At 54.0% G+C, this 6,948-nt stretch overlaps 1 long non-coding RNA gene across 1 annotated transcript in view; it reads left to right on the top strand.

The window, feature by feature from the left end:
• The first annotated feature begins 3,716 nt into the window (after positions 1-3,716).
• The window catches only part of LOC127750587 (uncharacterized), a 12,018-nt gene continuing 8,786 nt past the window's right edge, over positions 3,717-6,948 (top strand). Inside the window, exon 1 of the long non-coding RNA XR_008011761.1 lies at positions 3,717-3,873. This is a non-coding gene — a long non-coding RNA (uncharacterized LOC127750587). The remainder of the gene's footprint in view (positions 3,874-6,948) is intronic.

Genomic DNA, 6,948 nt, shown 5'->3' with positions numbered 1-6,948 from the left:
CCTGACGCGGCCTGACAGTGTCAAAAATATCGTTGTAAATTTCCAAAATGTTTGTGAACTCGAATTATAATCTAAGTTGTAAATTTACGAGAGCACATTTTTAACTCGCCCAATGGATTTCAAGTCAATTACGTACTATGCATACATGTATTTTGATGATTACAAATTGTAATTTTACAACTTGCGTCAAGGAAATTTTTCTTATAAACCCTCCTACTATTTTTCACAGAGGAAGGCGACGCTGTGCCATCGCGTGCATAGAATGGCACGGTGATGCCACGCTTTGAGTCGGTCTGGACGCGCAGGGACCCGCCCCTGTGCGAGGCGCGCCGGGGCGGGGCGGCGCCGTGCGGGCAGGCTTGCGGCGTGGCGGCCAGTCCGCTGCGGGCCGCAAATAGATACCACGGCCGCTGCGTTCGCACCGGCTCAAAACGGTGGCACGCCCCGCCACGCCCCGCCACTGCGCGGCGCACCAGGCGCGCCCCACTGCGGGTGGGACTTAACAGTTTGTGAATTGGAAGAGGGTTGATCGCCCGTCCCGACCGTCACGACCCGCGTGGTGGGGGTGATCCACGATCCACTGACCACTCTCTCCTTGCACCAGCGTCCCACCGCTGAGAGAAATGGTGACGTCGAAACGATTCCGAAAGGATATTTGCATCGGGAATATCGAGCTGCGCACTTATTTTCTCTTAAAAACTCTTCGCACAGGGCGTTAATCGTATTGAAACGCGAAAAACAGCATGTGGCATACGCAAACCTCTACCGGTCGAGAAGATAAAAACCGCGAGCGGGGGAAACCTCTACTCCGTACTACTGCAAGGTTCTGAAAATAGCGACGCCGCCCGATGCCTTCGGCTCGGAGGGCTGCTGGGCTGAGCGTGACCCGGTGCTCAGGGTTCGGCCAGGAAGGGCTTGGGCGGTACACTGTCGGAAAAACAGCTCTAATTTGATAACAATTAAAAATGGTGGTGAGAAACACCATTCAAAATATATTCAAAATAAAATTTTACTGGCAGTTTCAAACTGTACTTCCGTAGAACAACGGCAGTTTTTAATTGTAAAAGCAGTAGGCGTGTTGTTGTTGTTTTTTGCAGTGTATAAGGGCGTTTGGGACTGGGGTTGAAAGGCAGCATGATCAGCACCACGGCCCATACCACCTCCGGGACAACAGACTTTGATGGAGACAGCCTCCGGGTGCCTCCCGTGTCCAACTCCGGCCCCGCGACCAGCCGCCCCGCCCCGCCCCGCCCCGCCACGCCCCGCCTCACCTCACGCGCAGCGGCAGCGCCCTATAGTTTTGCGGGCGCTCGATTGGGCGCAGCACAAGTCAGCACAGTCCCACCAAACGTAACTCTATCCTGCGCGTCTGAGAGAGAGCGCGGTAGAGGGGCGCCTCGGCCAGCGCCCCCCGCCTCCCTCGCGGAGGGCCCAACTTAGCGCGCCCGGTCCATATAAGTCCCCCCCCTCCGCAGGGCCCCGGCCCCAGGCCCCGGTGCCAGCGCGGCCGGCTGAGCTGCCCCAGCCCGGGCCGCCACTCGGGTGCTACCCGTGGCCCAGAGTGGTCGCGAGGGCGCGACCGGCCGCCCAACCAGACGAGGGGAAAGAAATGAGCTTGTTTGCGAATATTTGTCGCTATTCATAACTCGCCTTGCTTGTTGCCAAATTTTATTATCTCCTCGCTTGTTTACTTTATTACTTTCAGCATTTTTCGGCGGGAGAAAAAATAAGGATTGTAGTTTCGGTTGATACAAATATTATTGCGCTTTCTAAATAAATGCATCCCACTTTTTCATCAAATTTCGTCTTTAAAAAAAGTAATTTGGACCCATCAACTCATCAGAAAATAAGAGGCATTCACTCACACAGCAGGTCGATCGTGAGCAAACGCCATCTCGTAATCCAGCTCAAACCAGTTACAGAGGCACAGAGTTGCGGCGAGCTCACGACGAAGTAGCCTCACGATTTAAATTATATAAAACTCGACCACCCTTTAGATTAACTAGGTGGCCGTGGTAGATATTCTTCGATGTCAGTTTAAATTGAACATCCATTTAAACATAAAAAACACTGAATTACAACCAATTACATGTCCTTTCTTTATAATCAATAGTTTGCAATTCAGATGGTCGTAGCTTGATTTCTGCTACGTCCTAGGCGAATATTTGTTTGCGCAGGCGCGCGTCGCCTCGCGATCGACAAGCCATGTCAGCACCTGTCAAACCTCCAACAGTAACCAAACCTGCCAATGGCACGTTGTTGTCGTTGAGGAGGCGGAGCGGGCGGGGCGGATGGGGCAGAGCAGGACAGGGCGGGGCAGAGCAAGACAGGGTGGGGTGAGGCGGGGAGAGGTGTACCCCACCGTCCGTTACCCCCGACGTTCTCTTGCCAGGAGGAATCTGGCCCCGGGTCCATTCGATCAGAACGGCTTCCCGTCCGCGCGAACACCGGCCACTACCTCCCCACCCAACACACCCTCCCAACTGGCCCTGCCGGCTCAAAAATAAATCAAGAATCATTTATATTATTTTTCTTATTTTTTTTTAAATGTGAGGGAGGCGGCGTTTGCTAGGAAAAGGCTTGACGTGGCTTGTCATGTCCTCCGGAGTTATTTGTGTTCCATACTTTCTTAAAATTTGTACAAGTTTTCGACCGTGATGCAGATTCATTCCAGCCCCGACCCGAATGCGCCTGGTAGGTGGTATGCGTAAGACACACGTTTGTTGCCTACATTGCAGGAGACCACGCCCTCGCTGGGGCGCCTAGCAAGACAACGCGCCCATTGTTCTCTTCATCCTTTCGTCCGTTTACCCCCACCCCCTCCAGCGCCCCAGACGCTACGCCCCCCTGCTTCCTCTGAATGAGTCGGCTCGTGACGCATGATTGTCCCGCAAAGAAAAGAGAGGGAGGTGCGGGGAAAGGGGGAAGGGGGAGGGAGAGAGACTCGTGAGGATGAGTAGGCAGGGGTGTGCACATTGTGGTGTGTACTCGCGCGGCATATGACCGACCAACGGCCAAAAAATGTGTCTAGGAAGGCTTGGCGGAGACGGGCAGAGACGGGCGGGGCGGGTTTGGCGTCTACCAGCCATGAAGTACTGTGCACCGGGTGACTCACGAAACGTGTTTGGTCTCATGAGGCGCTCAGAATAAACACAGTGAAAGTAGCGAAGCTATTCACGCGACGGACGGACGGCGCGGCGCGCGTCGAAACGCCTGGAGGGGAGGCAACGGCGGCGCACGGGTGTGCGCTGAGCGGGTGTGTTGCCTACCGCGCCAGGCGCTCCAGCCGCCCGGTGGGGAGGCAACGGCGGCGCACGGGTGTGCGCTGAGCGGGTGTGTTGCCTACCGCGCCAGGCGCTCCAGCCGCCCGGTGGGGAGGCAACGGCGGCGCACGGGTGTGCGCTGAGCGGGTGTGTTGCCTACCGCGCTAGGCGCTCCGTGAGCCCTTGGGAGGAGGCAACGGTGACGCACGGGCGTAGCTAACTTGTTGCCTTCGGCGCCTATGGACCAGAGTACCCGACCTCACGTCGCAGTGATCAGGCTCCGACCGAGCTTACTTGACACGAGCTGTTCCCAACCCGGGCCGACCCAGCTGCCGGGGCCGGCCGCGGCGAACACCGCGTCCTTTCCCCACAATACACCAAAATGTGAGCAGATCCAGAATTAGACGACATCGCAAAAACAGGGGCGAAACTATTTCGAGGGTACGCAGTGCAGGCGCGCGGCCCCCTCCTCGACGCACCCGGGCGGACACCATGCCAGCTACCGCCAGCAAACGTGTTGCCCTGCCGGGGGAGCGGCGCCGGGTGGGCCGCAAGCCTCCCCGCTGATCCCTCGCTACCGCCTACAACACGAGCATCACTCTTGACGCCGGTAGGCAGAGCAAGAGCTCCACCACGTTTTGAAACACCTCCGCAAGAACCAAGTTTTAACTCTCTACGAACGACACGGAAATAAAAGCTTGGCTACAGCCTACGGGATATCATAAATATTAAGCTTACTAAAAATTAGCCTTGAAGCTTAAAGATTGGCCATTTACACTGGAAAAACAAAGGTGTGATGTCCTACCTTTCCAGGGGCGTTAAACTCGTTTTAGGGGTGTTAAAGAGTATATTTTCAGTTTCTTCAAAATATTTTCTATATGAGCAAACCAATCACATTCTGAGATTCATTATCGCATTCCACACAAAATTCTGCGTCAAACGAGCCTACATGTGATAGGGTTCAGATAAGCGGTCAGCACATGAAGAGCAAGTCAAAAAGTACAAAAAATGAAATTAGTCTATGCCATTTTTGAACAGAACCCCATCATATGTAGGCTCGTTTGGCGCGGAATTTTGCGTAGATTACGAAAATAGGTTTTAGAATCCAATGTTGTTCCATGGGAAAGAAATATTTCGCAAAAACAGGAATTGTAATGCCTTTGGAGCTTTAACGCCTTTTAAAGGTAGGATGTCCTACCTTTGTTTTACCAGTGTAGCTCTGTTGCACAATGTTTTAGTGCCCAGTTTTTTTTTAAGCTACATAATTAAATAAATGCCTAGTGTTAAGCTATGACTTGGCTATTAGCTAATCCCTCCTTTGTTGTGTAACCATGATCCTCATCCTGCTAACTAAAACGAATGACCCACACCACATAAGCTCCTCTCAGAGGCTGAAGCTGGCGGCGTCCTAAGCCCACCACCCCCGCGGTCGTGGCCTCAACGTGGAGCCCAACAGCCGCCCTGGTGCCCCACTCTGGCTGCCGCGGCCGGCGCCGCACTGCTGCAGCTCCGGGGACGTCGAGTGTGTCAGGAAGGAGGAACAGGGGTAAAGTAGTAGCGTGCAGGTGTTAATAAATGGAGCAATGTGCCAAGCGGCGGCGAAGCAGGGCGAGGCCAAGGTGAGCAGGCGGTTCACAATAACTCATAACGCGTACTCGGCGCATCCAACAGTGGGTCAGACTTTCAACAGTGAAACACGGCTGTTATATGCTTGCCACGGTGGGAATTCGTGCCAACGGTCAGACTGTCTGCTGTAGCGATAGAACAGCCTAGCCGGTGTCCCGCCGTTGGGTTAGCTAGCTGTTATCTTGCGGCTGTTCGAAGGAACAGCTCAGCGGCGCGGCAGCGCGGCACACCGGCTGCGCGGCTGCGCCTCTCGGTCTACCTCGCTGATCTCGGGAGATACCGGCGCCCAGCTCGCGCAAACAACCCTCACGTCAGAAAAAAATAAATAATTCCAAAATAGCCGAACGTTGCGTGGGTTTTATTCATGGGTCCCCCCGGGGGGACCGTCCCTTTTAACGAGGGTGGCGAGGGATGAAATACGCCTTCCGACTGCGGCCACGCCGTGGGTCGGTGGTTGGGTGCAGACTGACAGACTACATCGAACACCTGGTGAAATACGCGATATATTTTGCATTATTTATGTATTCCTCTTCCTCTGACCCTCGGCTGCGACCCGGCGACGTGACCGGTTACCCGTGGGGAGGCGCGTGTAGGAGCGCAGGCGGGGCGCCCACCAGCGGGGCGGGCGTGCGCGCGCGCGTGCAGGGCAGGGGGTGGATAACTCCTGAATTGGGTGTACAAATTTCAAGAATTGGATTTGAATTGGCTTGAACTGGCTTGAATTAGATTTGGACTGAATTGGTTGAATTGTTTTTGAATTGGTTTGAATTATCAATGTGATTTTATTTTACTGATTTAGAGTGAATTGGCTGGAATTGACTTGAATTGAATGTAAATTGCCTTGAGATGGACAGAATTAGTTGAGTTATTTTTGAATTCATTTGAATTACCTCTGAATTATGGTGAATTAAATTGAATTGCTCTGAATTAGTTTGAATTGGGCAGAATTAGGGGTGTACATTTTTCAGGGGAGTTATCCACCCCTCGGTGCAGGGGAGGGAGACGAGCGCCCACCAGCGGGGCGTGCGTGCGTGCGCGCGTGCGTGCAGGGGGAGGAGACGAGCGCCCGCCGGCGGGACGTGGCGCCGCCGCGCCGCTTGTGGATCTTAAATAAAACTGACAGAGTTACGTAAGGTCCTTGTCAAGGCCTGCTGAGGCCGAGCAGACTAGCCTACACCCCTCCTCCCTCCACCATCACCTCCACCAGCTACCTCTTCCTCTCGACCCGGCGACAACAGCCGCGGCTTAAACCCCAAACCTCTCGTCGTCACCACGCGAACAATTCTGTGGCGTCTGGAATCATCTGCGCGCGTGACAAACCTTCGCGGGGGTTTAATTACTGGCACACTGTGAAAGTAGTGGGTGTCCGGGTGAGTCAACAGCGGCGCGACGGGCGCCACTTTAAACTTGAATCGGTGCCATAGGCCCCCTCTCGCACGGTCAAGCTCGGCGGAGGCGCAAACCAGTGGGTGCTCCCCCCTCCCCCGTGCGGCGGATGTGACACGAGGGGCAGTAAAGAGTTTCTCTCAGCGAAACCAAAGTTCATAAACTGAGCCGGGTGGCAGAGACGCGTGCGTGTGGGCTGCGAGGGCGGGGGCGATGGGGTCCATACGCCATGAACTTCATGGACCATGGGCTCGTGAGCCTACTCCGCCGAGCAAGGTGTGACGGACAAGGCTAAAGATTTTAATTTTTCAAAAGAGTAGTTTTGGGCAATTTCATGAGAAATACTTGTTTGTCGAATTGACATTTTTTCAGTTTTCTGACAACATGCCCTGCAAGTTTTTCCATATATTTTTTTTCTGGAAAAGTTTCAAATCTTTCCGGAAATATTACGGAATTCAAAATCCCTAGACGAGGCAGATGGACATTAGGGACCCTTCATGTCGTAGCTTTATTTTACTTCGCAAATGACGTCGGCCGACGTCAGCACAACGACTGTGTGAGTGTGCCGTGCCGTGTGTGAAAATGACTGAGAGCCGAGTGAGCACGGGTGCACGGGTACCGCGCTGTACGCTTGTTTTCGCAGTGGGGGTTGAAAAGGAGGCGGTACGGGGGG

This window comes from Frankliniella occidentalis, unplaced genomic scaffold, assembly GCF_000697945.3.
Source record: "Frankliniella occidentalis isolate FOCC.00 unplaced genomic scaffold, Focc_3.1 Scaffold216, whole genome shotgun sequence".
Lineage (NCBI taxonomy): Eukaryota > Metazoa > Arthropoda > Insecta > Thysanoptera > Thripidae > Frankliniella > Frankliniella occidentalis.
The sequence above is the reverse complement of the archived record's forward strand: the minus strand, read 5'-3'. Positions and strand labels throughout refer to the sequence as shown.